Here is a 17123-nt window from a genome sequence, read left to right as displayed (position 1 = left end):
CTGGTTATTCACAGGTAGGGTCTAGCTGTTTATTCACAGGTAGGGTCTAGCTGGTTATTCACAGGTAGGGTCTAGCTGTTTATTCACAGGTAGGGTCTAGCTGGTTATTCACAGGTAGGGTCTAGCTGGTTATTCACAGGTAGGGTCTAGCTGGTTATTCACAGGTAGGGTCTAGCTGGTTATTCACAGGTAGGGTCTAGCTGGTTATTCACAGGTAGGGTCTAGCTAGGGTTATTCTAGCTGGTTATTCACAGGTAGTTATTCACAGGATAGGGTTTAAAGGGTAATCTAGCTTAAAAGATTTATTCACAGTTCCACTGGATGTCATTCAAGGTAGGGTCTATGGTTATTCACAGGTAGGGTCTAGTGGTTATTCAGTAGGGTCTAGCTGGTTCAAGATCTCTGTTTACTTAAATGGTAGGGTCTAGCTGGTTATTCACAGGTAGGGTCTAGCTGGTTATTCACAGGTAGGGTCTAGCTGTTTATTCACAGGTAGGGTCTAGCTGGTTATTCACAGGTAGGGTCTAGCTGGTTATTCACAGGTAGGGTCTAGCTGTTTATTCACAGGTAGGGTCTAGCTGGTTATTCACAGGTAGGGTCTAGCTGGTTATTCACAGGTAGGGTCTAGCTGGTTATTCACAGGTAGGGTCTAGCTGGTTATTCACAGGTAGGGTCTAGCTGGTTTATTCACAGGTAGGGTCTAGCTGGTTATTCACAGGTAGGGTCTAGCTGGTTATTCACAGGTAGGGTCTAGCTGGTTATTCACAGGTAGGGTCTAGCTGGTTATTCACAGGTAGGGTCTAGGTTTATTCACAGGTAGGGTCTAGCTGGTTATTCACAGGTAGGGTCTAGCTGGTTATTCACAGGTAGGGTCTAGCTGGTTATTCATTCAGGTAGGGTCTAGCTGTTTATTCACAGGTAGGGTCTAGCTGGTTTATTCACAGGTAGGGTCTAGCTGTTTATTCACAGGTAGTTATTCACAGGTAGGGTCTAGCTGTAGGGTCTAGCTGGTTATTCACAGGTAGGGTCTAGCTGGTTATTCACAGGTAGGGTCTATCTGGTTATTCACAGGTAGGGACTAGCTGGTTATTCTGGGTTAGCTGTTTATTCACAGGTAGGGTCTAGCTGTTTATTCACAGGTAGGGTCTAGCTGGTTATTCACAGGTAGGGTCTAGCTGGTTATTCACAGGTAGGGTAGCTGGTTATTCATAGGGTCTAGCTGGTTATTCACAGGGTAGGGTTATTCTAGCTGGTTTATTCACAGGTAGGGTCTAGCTGGTTATTCACAGGTAGGGTCTAGCTGTTTATTCACAGGTAGGGTCTAGCTGGTTATTCACAGGTAGGGTCTATCTGGTTATTCACAGGTAGGGTCTAGCTGGTTATTCACAGGTAGGGTCTAGCTGGTTATTCACAGGTAGGGTCTAGCTGGTTATTCACAGGTAGGGTCTAGCTGGTTATTCACAGGTAGGGTCTAGCTGGTTATTCACAGGTAGGGTCTAGCTGTTTATTCACAGGTAGGGTCTAGCTGGTTATTCACAGGTAGGGTATATCTGGTTATTCACAGGTAGGGGACTAGCTGGTTATTCACAGGTAGGGTCTAGCTGGTTATTCACAGGTAGGGTCTAGCTGGTTATTCACAGGTAGGGTCTAGCTGTTTATTCACAGGTAGGGTCTAGCTGGTTATTCACAGGTAGGGTCTAGCTGTTTATTCACAGGTAGGGTCTAGCTGTTTATTCACAGGTAGGGTCTAGCTGTTTATTCACAGGTAGGGTCTAGCTGGTTATTCACAGGTAGGGTCTAGCTGGTTATTCACAGGTAGGGTCTAGCTGGTTATTCACAGATAGGGTCTATCTGGTTATTCACAGGTAGGGACTAGCTGGTTATTCACAGGTAGGGTCTAGCTGTTTATTCACAGGTAGGGTCTATCTGGTTATTCACAGGTAGGGTCTAGCTGGTTATTCACAGGTAGGGTCTAGCTGGTTATTCACAGGTAGGGACTAGCTGGTTATTCACAGGTAGGGTCTATCTGGTTATTCACAGGTAGGGACTAGCTGGTTATTCACAGGTAGGGTCTAGCTGTTTATTCACAGGTAGGATCTAGCTGGTTATTCACAGGTAGGGTCTAGTTGGTTATTCACAGGTAGGGTCTATCTGTTTATTCACAGGTAGGGACTAGCTGGTTATTCACAGGTAGGGTCTAGCTGGTTATTCACAGGTAGGGTCTATCTGGTTATTCACAGGTAGGGTCTATCTGGTTATTCACAGGTAGGGTCCAGCCACATCTAGACACCCACCCACCCCTACCCACACAGACACAAACACATACAGACACCCACCCACCATTACCCACACAGACACCCATCCCCACCCAACCACCCACTCACACCCACAGACCAACCCACCCACCCACAGACCCACCCACTCACACCCACAGACCAACCCACCCACAGACCAACCCACCCACCCACCCACACCCACAGACCAACCCACCCACCTACCCACAGACCAACCAACCCACTCACACCCACATATCAACCCACCCACTCACACCCACAGACCAACCCACCCACTCACACCCACAGACCAACCCACTCACACCCACAGACCAACCCACCCACTCACACCCACAGACCAACCCACCCACTCACACAGACCAACCAACCCACCCATCCACACCCACAGACCAACCCACCCACTCACACCCACCGACCAACCCACCCACTCACACCCACAGACCAACCAACCCACTCACACCCACCCAGTGGTGGAAAGATGACATACTTCACTAAAATTATAGATACCTTAGAAAGAGAAAGTTACAGAAGTGAAGTGAGTCACCCAGTAAAATAATACTTGGTTTTAAATAGCGTTAAGATCATCAATTATTAGCTTTACAGTCCAAGACTTGTAGTCAACTTGACTTTGGGGTCTGGAGTCTAACACAGCTATTATTTTCTTAAGCATGTGCCAACCCTCAAATTATTTATCCGAGCCAAAAGCAACAGGTCTGTCGTCTTGGTGTGAGAGGAGAGATAGTCAGGGGGAGTGAGGGAGGGAGAGAGGGGGAGAGAGAGAGAGAGAGAGAATGGAGAGAGGAGAGAGAGTGCAGAGAGAGAGAGGAATGGAGAGAGAGCAGAGAGAGAGGGAGAGCAGAGAGAGAGGGAGAGCAGAGAGAGAGGGAGAGCAGAGAGAGAGAGCAGAGAGAGAGAGAGAGAAAGTGAGAGCAGAGAGAGAGGGAGCGCAGAGAGAGAGAGAGCCCAGAGAGAGAGAGCGCAGAGAGAGAGCGCAGAGAGAGAGCAGAGAGAGAGAGCACAGAGAGAGAGCGCAGAGAGAGAGCAGAGAGAGAGAGCACAGAGAGAGAGAGAGAGAGAGAGAGAGAGAGAGAGAGAGAGAGAGAGAGAGAGAGAGAGAGAGAGAAGAGAGAGAGAGATGAGAGAGCAGAGAGAGAGAAGAGAGAGAGAGAGAGAGAGAGCAGAGAGAGAGATGAGAGAGAGCAGAGAGAGAGAAAGAGATTGATTGATTGATAAAAACAGCGGACAGAAGGGTAGAACCCACAGACTGCTTCTCACATGACCTCATATTCCCTATATAGTGCATTACTTTTGATCAGGGCTCTGGACTAAAGTGGTGGACTATGTATGGAATAGGATGCCATTTGGGATGCAATCATAGACACCTGAGCAAGGCTGAGCCATGAGAAATGAGAAAGGGTGTGTTGCTTACTGCTTAAACTTTAAAGGTTTTCTTTATGGTTCGTTGATGCTCTGAATGGTTGTTCTATTTAGGGACATTTAAGACAGGTTCTGCTTCTCTTCAGGACAGGTCCTACTTCTCTTTAAAACAGGTTCTGCTTCTCTTCAAGACAGGTTCTGCTTCTCTTTAAAACAGGTTCTGCTTCTCTTCAAGACAGGTTCTGGTTCTCTTTAGACAGGTTCTCTGGTTCTGCTTTAAAACAGGTTCTGCTTCTCTTCAAGACAGGTTCTTTCTCAAGACAGGTTCTGCTTCTCTTTTAAAACAGGTTCTGCTTCTCTTTAAAACAGGTTCTGCTTTTAAAACAGGTTCTTCAAGACAGGTCTGCTTCTCTTTAAAACAGGTTCTGCTTCTCTTCAAAACAGGTTCTGCTTCTCTTTAAAACAGGTTCTGCTTCTCTTCAAGACAGGTTCTGCTTCTCTTTAAAACAGGTTCTGCTTCTCTTCAAGACAGGTTCTGGTTCTCTTTAAAACAGGTTCTGCTTCTCTTTAAAACAGGTTCTGCTTCTCTTCAAGACAGGTCTGCTTCTCTTTAAAACAGGTTCTGCTTCTCTTCAAGACAGGTTCTGCTTCTCTTTAAAACAGGTTCTGCTTCTCTTCAAGACAGGTTCTGCTTCTCTTCAAGACAGGTTCTGCTTCTCTTTAAAACAGGTTCTGCTTCTCTTCAAGACAGGTTCTGCTTCTCTTTGAAACAGGTTCTGCTTCTCTTCAAGACAGGTACTGCTTCTCTTCAAGACAGGTTCTGCTTCTCTTTAAAACAGGTTCTGCTTCTCTTTAAAACAGGTTCTGCTTCTATTTAAAACAGGTTCTGCTTCTCTTCAAGACAGGTTCTGCTTCTCTTTAAAACAGGTTCTGCTTCTCTTCAAGACAGGTTCTGCTTCTCTTTAAAACAGGTTCTGCTTCTCTTCAAGACAGGTTCTGCTTCTCTTTAAAACAGGTTCTGCTTCTCTTTAAAACAGGTTCTGCTTCTCTTCAAGACAGGTTCTGCTTCTCTTTGAAACAGGTTCTGCTTCTCTTCAAGACAGGTACTGCTTTAAACAGGTTCTGCTTCTCTTCAAGACAGGTTCTGCTTCTCTTTAAAACAGGTTCTGCTTCTCTTCAAGACAGGTTCTGCTTCTCTTTAAAACAGGTTCTGCTTCTCTTTAAAACAGGTTCTGCTTCACTTTAAAACAGGTTCTGCTTCTCTTTAAAACAGGTTCTGCTTCTCTTCAAGACAGGTTCTGCTTCTCTTTAAAACAGGTTCTGCTTCTCTTTAAAACAGGTTCTGCTTCACTTTAAAAAGGTTCTGCTTCTCTTTAAAACAGGTTCTGCTTCTCTTTAAAACAGGTTCTGCTTCTCTTTAAAACAGGTTCTGCTTCTCTTTAAAACAGGTTCTGCTTCTTTTTAAAACAGGTTCTGCATCTCTTCAAGAAGGTTCTGTTTATTTCATAGCCTCTATATTGTAACATCATTTTTTCAATAGTGTCTTCTTCTTTATGTCCACTGAGACAAAAAATATATTAAAAAATTAAAACCACACAATGGCTCCTCTCCTCTCCCCCAGTTATAACTCACACCAACCCCGTAAGTCCCCTCTCCTCCACACTCGCTGTATCGACAGACAGGCCTTGTTTTGTAACCACTGCTGGTCTCCTCTCCTGTCGTCTCCGCAGCACCCCCAGTTATAACTACGCCCCCAACATGGATAAACACTGGATCATGCAGTACACCGGTCCCATGAGACCCATCCACATGGAGTTCACTAACTTCCTGCACAGGAAGAGACTGCAAACACTCATGTCAGTGGACGACTCTGTACAGAAGGTAAGAGGATTTGTCTCCACCATTTTGTTTATTCATACGTCAATTCACATCCCAATGAGCTCATCTCCTCTAATTGGCCAGTGTGAATTCCAACACTGATACTGATGATTGGCTCTCTCTTTCTCTCTTTCATATGAAAATACCATTATCATTATTTAGAGTGGGGTCAAAAAGAGTTTCTTAATTCTCTCTCTCTCTCTCTCTCTCTCTCTCTCTCTCTCTCTCTCTCTCTCTCTCTGCTCTCTCTCTCTCTATTTCTGTATTTCTCTCTGTCTGTCTCTCTCTCTCTGTCTTTCTCTCTGTCTGCCTCTCTCTCTCTCTCTCTCTCTCTCTCTCTATTTCTGTCTTTCTCTCTGTCTGTCTCTCTCTCTCTCTGTCTCTCTCTCTCTCTGTCTCTCTGTCTGTCTCTCTCTCTTTCTCTATTTCTGTCTCACTCTCTCTGTCTTTCTCTCTGTCTGCCTCTCTCTCTCTCTCTCTCTCTCTCTCTCTCTCTATTTCTGTCTTTCTCTCTGTCTGTCTCTCTCTCTGTCTTTCTGTCTCAGTCTCTCTCTCTCTCTCACTCTCTCTGTCTTTCTCTCTGTCTGTCTCTCTCTCTCTCTGTCTCTCTCTCTCTCTGTCTCTCTCTGTCTCTCTCTCTGTCTGTCTCTCTCTCTATTTCTGTATTTCTCTCTGTCTGTCTCTCTCTCTGTCTTTCTCTCTGTCTGTCTCTCTGTCTCTCTCTCTATTTCTGTCTTTCTCTCTGTCTGTCTCTCTCTCTCTGTCTTTCTGTCTCTCTCTCTGTCTGTCTGTCCCTCTCTCTCTCTCTATTTCTGTTTTTCTCTCTGTCTGTCTCTCTCTCTCTGTCTTTATTTCTGTCTGTCTCTCTCTCTCTGTCTTTCTCTCTCTCTCTCTCTCTCTCTCTGTCTCTCTGTCTCTATTTTTCTCTCTGTCTCTCTGTGTCTTTCTCTCTGTCTGTCTCTCTCTCTCTCTCTCTCTGTCTGTCTGTCTGTCTCTCTCTCTCTCTCTCTCACTCAATTCAATTCAATTTTCTTTATTGGCATGACTTAACAATGTACATATAGTCAAAGCTTACTTTGGATATGAAAATAATAAGAATCAAAATTGTCAACGGGACAATAGTAACAACAGTAACCAAGGGTCACAATAACCATACATTGAACAGTAGCAATAAACATACAGTAGAGGACATGTGCAGGTGTATTGGTCTGTCAGACACTGTCCCTCAACTTATGGCAGGTAGCAATGTAGTGCGCTGCCAACCCACAGCTCTCTGCGTCCTCCCCCAACAGGACGGGTAGTCTTTTCTCATCAGAGAGGTCTTTGAAACCTTGAATAAGGGTTTCAAATTTAGGGAAATGACACTCTCTAATTGTTTTATATTTTTTACATTTTATCAGGAAATGCAGCTCCGTCTCAGGTTCTACTGTGATGCAGTGGTTGCACAGCCTTTCCTCTACAGGGAGCCAGGTTTTCCTGTGTCTACCCTTCTCAATGGCAAGGCTGTGCTCACTGAGCCTGTACTTTGTCAAGGTTTTGATCAGTAACCATGGTCAAATAGTTAGCCACAGTGTACTGTCCATTAAGGGCCAGATAGCCCTAAATTTAAATGTTTCCAAAACTTAATTGCTCTTTTTGAGTTTTTATTATTAGTGGATATTGGCCTAATTCTGCCCTGCGTGCATTGTTTGTAGTTTTCCTCTGGACATGTAGGAGAATCTTACAGAACTCTGCATGCAGGGTTTCAATGGGGTGTTTGTCACATTTGATGAAATCTTATTTTGCAAGTGGACCCCACACCTTGCTGCCATGAAGTGCCATTGGTTCAATGACACATTCCATTAGTTTTAGCCAAATTTTAATAGGAATTTTAATTAGTCTTTTAATGGCGTAGAATGCCCTGTGTGCTTTCTCTCTTAGTGTCTCAGGGGTACTGTCACGCCCTGACCTCAGAGAGCCGTTTTATTTAGCTATTTGGTTCGGTCAGGGTGTGATGTGGGGTGGGCATTCTATGTTTTGTTTTTCTATGACTTTGTATTTCTATGTTTTGGCCTGGTATGGTTCTCAATCAGGGACAGCTGTCTATCGTTCTATCTATCTACTTAGGTAGCCCTTTTCCCTCCTTTCTTTGTGGGAAGTGAACTTTGTTTGTGGCACATAGCCCTTAAGCTTCACGGTTGTTTTGTATTGTTTATTGTTTTTGTCGGCGTCATCCTAAATAAAAGGAATATGTACGCTCACCACGCTGCGCTTTGGTCCTCTTCATTCCACGGCTGTGACACTCAGTTCATTCATTAAGATGTCCAGTTGTACTTATTGTCAGCGTCATCCTAAATAAAAGGAATATGTACGCTCACCACGCTGCGCTTTGGTCCTCTTCATTCCACGGCTGTGACACTCAGTTCATTCATTAAGATGTCCAGTTGTGCTTATTTTTAAACCTCAGTAATTGTAGTGTGTACAGAACTTTAGTCTAATTCCCTGAGATCTGGATCTTCTCTGGAAATTCATTATTTTAGTCGTTTTGGGGTTTACTGAAAGGGCCCAGGTCTGGCAGTACTGCTCTAGCGGGTCCAGGCTCTGCTCTAGGCCATGTGCTGTGGGTGACAGCAGGCATAGGTCATCTGCGAAGAGTAGGCATTTAACTGCTGAATTGTGTAAACTAACACCAGTGGCTGAGGATTTTCCTAGAATAGTGGCCAATTCGTTGATGTAAATATTGAAGAGTGCAGGGCTCAGATTGCAACCCTGGCGAAGGCCCCACCCCTGGTTAAGAATTCTGTTTTTTTCTTACCAATTTTAATGCTGCATGTATTGCCTGTATACATTGATTTAATTATGTCATATGTTTTACCCCCTACACCACTTTCAATAACTTTGTAGAACAGTTCTGTTTGCCAAATAGAATCAAATGCTTTTTGGAAGTCGATAAAGCGAGCGTATATTTTGGTATTATTTTGGTGGACATGTTTATCTATCAGGGTGTGTAGGGTGTGAATATGATCAGTCGTGCGATGTTTTGGTATGAATCCAATTTGGCTTTTACTCAAGACATTGTGCTTATTAAGGAAGTTTAGAACTCTAGAATGTCTCTGTTCTTAAAGATTGTGGTTATGAGTCTTTGATTCCAGATGTCAGGGAAATAACCTACACTCCGGATCAAATTAAACAGTTTTAATATAGTCAATTGACATTTTGGTCTAGTGAGTTTGAGCATCTCATTTAGGATGCCATCAGGTCCGCATGCTTTTTTAAATCTGAGGGCCTGAAGTTTCTTATAGAGCTCCTGGTCAGTAATAATTTAGTTTCTTATAGAGCTCCTGATCAGTAATAGTTTAGTTTCTTATAGAGCTCCTGGTCATAATAGTTTAGTTCTTATAGAGCTCCTGGTCAGTAATTGGGGAGTCCAGTGGATTTTGATGGTCCTTTATAGCTAATCCATTCAACTTCTCATGAATTTGGCGTTGTTCTGCGGTTGTGTCAATTTGAACGGTGTTGTAGAGCGTTTTAAAATGGGTTGTCCATATGTCACCATTTTGTATCGCTATTTCCTCTTTTTTAAATTTTTTTGGTTTATCCAATTTTGCCAGAAGTTGTTTGTGTTTATGGACTCAATTAGTGTCAGCTGCTTGCTGCTGTACTGTGCATTTTTTGGTTCTGAGTTTATAGAGTTTTAAAGTCTGATGCGGTAGCACAAAAAATCGGTCTGATGACACCTCCTTCACTGGATCAGCACACACCATCACCAACGGCTCAGCATCTTGAGTGAGGGCCGGGGAGCTGGCCTGAAGAGATGCCTTGCATTCGGGCGCCGCCCCCAGAAGGGGGAGAGAGCTGGCCTGAGGAGAGGCCTTGCATTCGGGCACCATCCCCAGAAGGGGGAGAGAGCTGGCCTGAAGAGATGCCTTGCATTCGGGCACCGCCCCCAGAAGGGGGAGAGAGCTGGCCTGAGGAGATGCCTTGCATTCGGGCACCACCCCCAGAAGGGGGAGAGAGCTGGCCTGAAGAGATGCCTTGCATTCGGGCACCGCCCCCAGAAGGGGGAGAGAGCTGGCCTGAAGAGATGCCTTGCATTCGGGCACCGCCCCCAGAAGGGGGAGAGAGCTGGCATGAGGAGATGCCTTGCATTCGGGCACCACCCCCAGAAGGGGGAGAGAGCTGGCCTGAAGAGATGCCTTGCATTCGGGCGCCGCCCCCAGAAGGGGGAGAGAGCTGGCCTGAAGAGATGCCTTGCATTCGGGCACCGCATCCAGAAGGGGGAGAGAGCTGGCCTGAGGAGCTGCCTATCATTCGGGCACCACCCCCAGAAGGGGGAGAGAGCTGGCCTGAAGAGATGCCTTGCATTCGGGCACCGCATCCAGAAGGGGGAGAGAGCTGGCCTGAGGAGATGCCTTGCATTCGGGCACCGCATCCAGAAGGGGGAGAGAGCTGGCCTGAGGAGCTGCCTATCATTCGGGCACCACCCCCAGAAGGGGGAGAGAGCTGGCCTGAAGAGATGCCTTGCATTCGGGCACCGCATCCAGAAGGGGGAGAGAGCTGGCCTGAAGAGATGCCTTGCATTCGGGCACCGCATACAGAAGGGGGAGAGAGCTGGCCTGAAGAGATGCCTTGCATTCGGGCACCGCATCCAGAAGGGGGAGAGAGTTGGCCTGAAGAGATGCCTTGCATTCGGGCACCGCCCCCAGAAGGGGGAGAGAGCTGGCCTGAAGAGATGCCTTGCATTCGGGCACCGCATCCAGAAGGGGGAGAGAGCTGGCCTGAAGAGATGCCTTGCATTCGGGCACCGCCCCCAGAAGGGGGAGAGAGCTGGCCTGAAGAGATGCCTTGCATTCGGGCACCGCATCCAGAAGGGGGAGAGAGCTGGCCTGAAGAGATGCCTTGCATTCGGGCACCGCATCCAGAAGGGGGAGAGAGCTGGCCTGAAGAGATGCCTTGCATTCGGGCACCACCCCCAGAAGGGGGAGAGAGCTGGCCTGAAGAGATGCCTTGCATTCGGGCGCCGCCCCCAGAAGGGGGAGAGAGCGGGTCATCGACGGAACGAGGAAGAACTAGACTAGCAGTAGAAATTGAATGGGTTAAACTGATGCGAGAGTTGGGGATAGAGGATTCATCTGTCATTAGTAATGTTTCACAGTAACATGTCAAACTGACCCTTTACAGAAATAACTCGCCACAAGGTTAGAATATGACTCAGCGCTAAAACCGACCTGGTCCGAAAAGAGCATATAAGGAGAGTGCCTTCCTTAAGAGGGCATGATAGTGCTACTTGACTTATCACCGACGGACAGCTCGGACAGGTCATATCTGACTTTCATACTCTAGAACAATTGTATCTCTTGACTTCTGATTTCTGAGACGACTTGTATCACTCTCGACGGGGGCACCTTAGCGGTCCTATAGCAAAATCCCCTACCACGACAAGTCTCACAGTAATGATGGCATAATTCACCATTATTTGGGTCTCTGTGCTTTTGGTTGGAAAGTGTTCTAAGTTTTTTCCTTATAATTTCACAATCCGCAACAAACCAGTTCTCATCTGAGGTCTTTTTGTTTTGTTTCTTATCAATTTCAATTGTGCTTCTTTTGCCGTTTGCCTGAATATAGAGTAGGTGTTTTTTACTGCTAGATTGATGCCTTCTCCCTCTCTCCCGCTCTGTCTCTCTCTCTGTCTCTCCCTCTCTGTCTCCCCCCCCCCCCCCCCCCCCCCCCCCCCCCCCCCCCACCCCAGGTATATGAGATGTTGGTAGAGAGTGGGGAACTGGACAACACCTACATAATCTACACGGCTGACCACGGCTACCACATTGGCCAGTTTGGGCTGGTCAAGGGGAAGTCCATGCCCTACGACTTTGACATCAGAGTGCCCTTCTTCCTCCGCGGGCCCAACGTCGAACCTGGAGCCGTGTAAGTAAGCCATGTCCAAGCCACAGGGTAGGAGCCTGTTTCTGTATTTCCTGTTTCTGTATCTCCTGTTTCTGCATCTCCTGTTTCTGCTGTTTCTGCATCTCCTGTTTCTGCATCTCCTGTTTCTGCATCTCCTGTTTTTGTATTTCCTGTTTCTGTATTTCCTGTTTCTGTATTTCCTGTTTCTGCATCTCCTTTTTCTGCATTTCCTGTTTCTGCATCTCCTGTTTCTGTATTTCCTGTTTCTGCATCTCCTGTTTCTGCATCTCCTGTTTCTGTATTTCCTGTTTCTGCATCTCCTGTTTCTGCATTTCCTGTTTCTGTATTTCCTGTTTTTGTATTTCCTGTTTCTGTATTTCCTGTTTCTGCATCTCCTGTTTCTGTATTTCCTGTTTCTGTATTTCCTGTTTCTGCATTTCCTGTTTCTGTATTTCCTGTTTCTGTATTTCCTGTTTCTGTATTTCCTGTTTCTGTATTTCCTGTTTTTGTATTTCCTGTTTCTGTATTTCCTGTTTTTCCTGTTTCCTGTTTCTGCATCTCCTGTTTCTGTATTTCCTGTTTCTGCATCTCCTGTTTCTGTATTTCCTGTTTCAGCATCTCCTGTTTCTGTATTTCCTGTTTCTGCATCTCCTGTTTCTGTATTTCCTGTTTCTGTATTTCCTGTTTCAGCATCTCCTGTTTCTGTATTTCCTGTTTCTGCATCTACTGTTTCTGTATTTCCTGTTTCAGCATCTCCTGTTTCTGTATTTCCTGTTTCTGCATCTCCTGTTTCTGTATTTCCTGTTTCTGTATTTCCTGTTTCAGCATCTCCTGTTTCTGTATTTCCTGTTTCTGCATCTACTGTTTCTGTATTTCCTGTTTCTGCACCTACTGTTTCTGTATTTCAGTAGCGTGAGGTCGCTTGATGTACAAGTACACCGCGTGGACCAGGCGCTAGTCTGTTGCAGGGAGTTAGCCCCCCTCAATCCATCTCCTAATGCTGAGTGCCAAGCATTGGTTGTGTCTGTTGGTGTTAATGACGTTGTTGTACTGTTCCTCCCCAGTGTCCCTCAGCTGGTGTTGAACATTGATCTGGCCCCCACCATACTGCACATGGCTGGGCTGGACACGCCTCCAGACATGGACGGGAAGTCCATCCTCAAACTACTGGAACAGGAGAAGACTGGAAACAGGTAGGAATGGGGTTCATATACAACAGGTAGGAATGGGGTTCATATACAACAGGTAGGAATGGGGTTCATATACAACAGGTAGGAATGGGGTGATATACAACAGGTAGGAATGGGGTTCTTCTACAACAGGTAGGAATGGGGTTCATATACAACAGGTAGGAATGGGGTTCGTATGTAACACGTAGGAATGGGGTTCATATACAACAGGTAGGAATGGGGGTGAAATACAACAGGTAGGAATGGGGTTCTTCTACAACAGGTAGGAATGGGGTTCATATACAACAGGTAGGAATGGGGTTCTTATACAACAGGTAGGAATGGGGTTCGTATACAACAGGTAGGAATGGGGTGATATACAACAGGTAGGAATGGGGTTCTTCTACAACAGGTAGGAATGGGGTTCATATACAACAACAGGTAGGAATGGGGTTCTTATACAACAGGTAGGAATGGGGTTCATATACAACAGGTAGGAATGGGGTTCGTATACAACAGGTAGGAATGGGGTTCATATACAACAGGTAGGAATGGGGTTCGTATACAACAGGTAGGAATGGGGTTCATATACAACAGGTAGGAATGGGGTTCGTATACAACAGGTAGGAATGGGGTTCATATACAACAGGTAGGAATGGGGTTCGTATACAACAGGTAGGAATGGGGTTCATATACAACAGGTAGGAATGGGGTTCATATACAACAGGTAGGAATGGGGTGATATACAACAGGTAGGAATGGGGTTCATATACAACAGGTAGGAATGGGGTTCATATACAACAGGTAGGAATGGGGTTCTTATACAACAGGTAGGAATGGGGTTCGTATACAACAGGTAGGAATGGGGATCTTATACAACAGGTAGGAATGGGGTTCATATACAACAGGTAGGAATGGGGTTCTTATACAACAGGTAGGAATGGGGTTCTTATACAACAGGTAGGAATGGGGTTCTTATACAACAGGTAGGAATGGGGATCTTATACAACAGGTAGGAATGGGGTTCTTATACAACAGGTAGGAATGGGGTTCGTATACAACAGGTAGGAATGGGGATCTTATACAACAGGTAGGAATGGGGTGATATACAACAGGTAGGAATGGGGTTCTTATACAACAGGTAGGAATGGGGTTTGTATACAACAGGTAGGAATGGGGTGATATACAACAGGTAGGAATGGGGTTCTTCTACAACAGGTAGGAATGGGGATCTTATACAACAGGTAGGAATGGGGTTCTGATACAACAGGTAGGAATGGGGTTCATATACAACAGGTAGGAATGGGGTGATATACAACAGGTAGGAATGGGGTTCATATACAACAGGTAGGAATGGGGTGATATACAACAGGTAGGAATGGGGTTCATATACAACAGGTAGGAATGGGGTTCATATACAACAGGTAGGAATGGGGTCATATACAACAGGTAGGAATGGGGTCATATACAACAGGTAGGAATGGGGTTCGTATACAACAGGTAGGAATGGGGGTGATATACAACAGGTAGGAATGGGGTTCTTCTACAACAGGTAGGAATGGGGTTCATATACAACAGGTAGGAATGGGGTTATTCTACAACAGGTAGGAATGGGGTTCATATACAACAGGTAGGAATGGGGTTCGTATACAACAGGTAGGAATGGGGTTATTCTACAACAGGTAGGAATGGGGTTCATATACAACAGGTAGGAATGGGGTTCATATACAACAGGTAGGAATGGGGTTCTTCTACAACAGGTAGGAATGGGGTTCATATACAACAGGTAGGAATGGGGTTCTTCTACAACAGGTAGGAATGGGGTTCATATACAACAGGTAGGAATGGGGTGATATACAACAGGTAGGAATGGGGTCATATACAACAGGTAGGAATGGGGTTCGTATACAACAGGTAGGAATGGGGTTCGTATACAACAGGTAGGAATGGGGGTGATATACAACAGGTATGAATGGGGTTCTTCTACAACAGGTAGGAATGGGGTTCATATACAACAACAGGTATGAAGGGTGGCATATAATTTTGAAATATATATTCTACTCAGGCCTCCCGAGTGGTGCAGTGGTCTAAGGCACTGCATCACAGTGCTAGCTGTGCCACTAGAGATCCTGGTTTGAGTCCAGGCTCTGTCGCAGCCGGCCGCGACCGGGAGACCCATGGGGAGGCGTACAATTGGCCCAACGTCGTCCGGGTTAGGGGAGGGTTTGGCCGGCAGGGATGTTCTTGTCCCATCGGTCTTTAGAGACTCCTGTGGCGGGCAGGACGCAATGCCCGCTGACACGGTCGCCAGGTGTACGGTGTTTCCTCCGACACATTGGTGCGGCTGGCTTCCGGGTTAAGCGGGCATTGTGTCAAGAAGCAGTACGGCTTGGCTGGGTTGTTTTCCGGAGGACTCACAGCTCTCGACCTTTGCCTCTCCCGAGTCCGTACGGGAGTTGCAGCGACGAAACAGGACTGTAACTACCAATAGGATACCACGAAATTGGGGAGAAAAATCATAAAAAATTAAACACCCAAAATGTAGAACACTCAACATTTAGAACACCCAACATTTAGAACACTCAACATTTAGAACACCAGGTAATGCCATTGAGATTAAGCATCTTTCTATTTCAAGTAAAACCTTTCCACACAAAATATATTCTGCTATAAAACATTGGAAACATTCACAGAGCAAAAGTGCATCCCAAATGGCTCCATATTCCCTATAAACTGACACTAGTCTTAACCAGAGCACTATGGGAAATAGGGAGACCGAGCAAGGTAAAACAAAACATCTGTGGGATATCGATCCTGTAAACCAAGTCAATGATTCAGGGTTTCATGTTGAACACATTTCAGTTCCTTATCTTGACTCCGCAAATCTTTAGGAATCTTATAATCATAGCTCTGGCTGTACACTGGCAGACCAACGTAGCTCATGGTTTGGAGTCCCAAATTGCACCCTATTCCCTACGTAGTGCACTGCTTTTGACCAGGATCCTATGGGTAACTCAATTTGTCCTGGTCAAATGGAGTGCACTATGTAGGGCGCCATTTGTAAAGGAGCCATTGGTAAGTGTAATGCCAGGCCCACTTTGAATTCTATCAACTAAAGAGGCATTCTGTCTTTCCAGATTCAAACGCAATCGGAAACCCAAAGTCTGGAGAGATACATTCCTGGTGGAGAGAGGGTAAACTGACACACGCACACACACACACACACACACGGAGGTGCACTCATTCACAAGCATGTGCCCTCACACTGTCAAGACTCAGTGTCCTCTTCAGACAAGCACACACACACAGGCCGGTTGGGGACATCTATTTTTAGCATTATTTGGTCGACGTTAGGAGCTATAAATGCCTGCCTGGTGCTTCGTGAAAGTTCACACATGGAGGCGTTTGACACTAAGAGCTTTAAAGTGACATATGTTTGTTGCTTTTCTGCTCTGTGGTGCCTGCATTGGAAGACAGGCTGGTGAGGCTGGTGCCATTTGGGATGTAACCCTCACACACACAGTCATCCACTCCTGTTCCCCTTATCGTCTCCCATTCCCTTCAGCTCATTGGCTGCTCTGTTCTGTTCCAGGAAACTGCCTCCCATTCCCTTCAGCTCATTGGCTGCTCTGTTCTGTTCCAGGAAACTGCCTCCCATTCCCTTCAGCTCATTGGCTGCTCTGTTCAGTTCCAGTTAACTGCCTCCCATTCCCTTCAGCTCATTGGCTGCTCTGTTCAGTTCCAGGAAACTGCCTCCCATTCAGCTCATTGGCTGCTCTGTTCAGTTCCAGGAAACTGCCTCCCATTCCCTTCAGCTCATTGGCTGCTCTGTTCAGTTCCAGTTAACTGCCTCCCATTCCCTTCAGCTCATTGGCTGCTCTGTTCAGTTCCAGGAAACTGCCTCCCATTCCCTTCAGCTCATTGGCTGCTCTGTTCAGTTCCAGTTAACTGCCTCCCATTCAGCTCATTGGCTGCTCTGTTCAGTTCCAGGAAACTGCCTCCCATTCAGCTCATTGGCTGCTCTGTTCAGTTCCAGGAAACTGCCTCCCATTCCCTTCAGCTCATTGGCTGCTCTGTTCAGTTCCAGTTAACTGCCTCCCATTCCCTTCAGCTCATTGGCTGCTCTGTTCAGTTCCAGGAAACTGCCTCCCATTCCCTTCAGCTCATTGGCTGTTCTGTTCCGGTTAACTGCCTCCCATTCAGCTCATTGGCTGCTCTGTTCTGTTCCAGGAAACTGCCTCCCATTCAGCTCATTGGCTGCTCTGTTCAGTTCCAGGAAACTGCCTCCCATTCCCTTCAGCTCATTGGCTGTTCTGTTCCGGTTAACTGCCTCCCATTCAGCTCATTGGCTGCTCTGTTCTGTCCAGGAAACTGCTTTCAAAATGGTCAAGTTGTTGAGTAATGACTATCTCACATCCTTTAATACAGTGAGCTCCAACAGTATTGGGACAGTGACAGTTTTGTTTCTGTACTCTGTACTTTGGATTGATGACATTAAAGTGCTGCCTGTCAGCTTTAATTT

General features: G+C 46.1%; 1 pseudogene; it reads left to right on the top strand.

Moving 5' to 3' along the window:
- The first annotated feature begins 3693 nt into the window (after positions 1-3693).
- The window catches only part of LOC115124278 (extracellular sulfatase Sulf-1-like), an 87060-nt pseudogene continuing 73630 nt past the window's right edge, over positions 3694-17123 (top strand).

The sequence above is a fragment of the Oncorhynchus nerka genome, linkage group LG22 (assembly GCF_034236695.1).
Source record: "Oncorhynchus nerka isolate Pitt River linkage group LG22, Oner_Uvic_2.0, whole genome shotgun sequence".
NCBI classification, from domain to species: domain Eukaryota; kingdom Metazoa; phylum Chordata; class Actinopteri; order Salmoniformes; family Salmonidae; genus Oncorhynchus; species Oncorhynchus nerka.
Note: the sequence above shows the minus strand (reverse complement) of the source record. Positions and strands in the feature narration are given on the sequence as shown.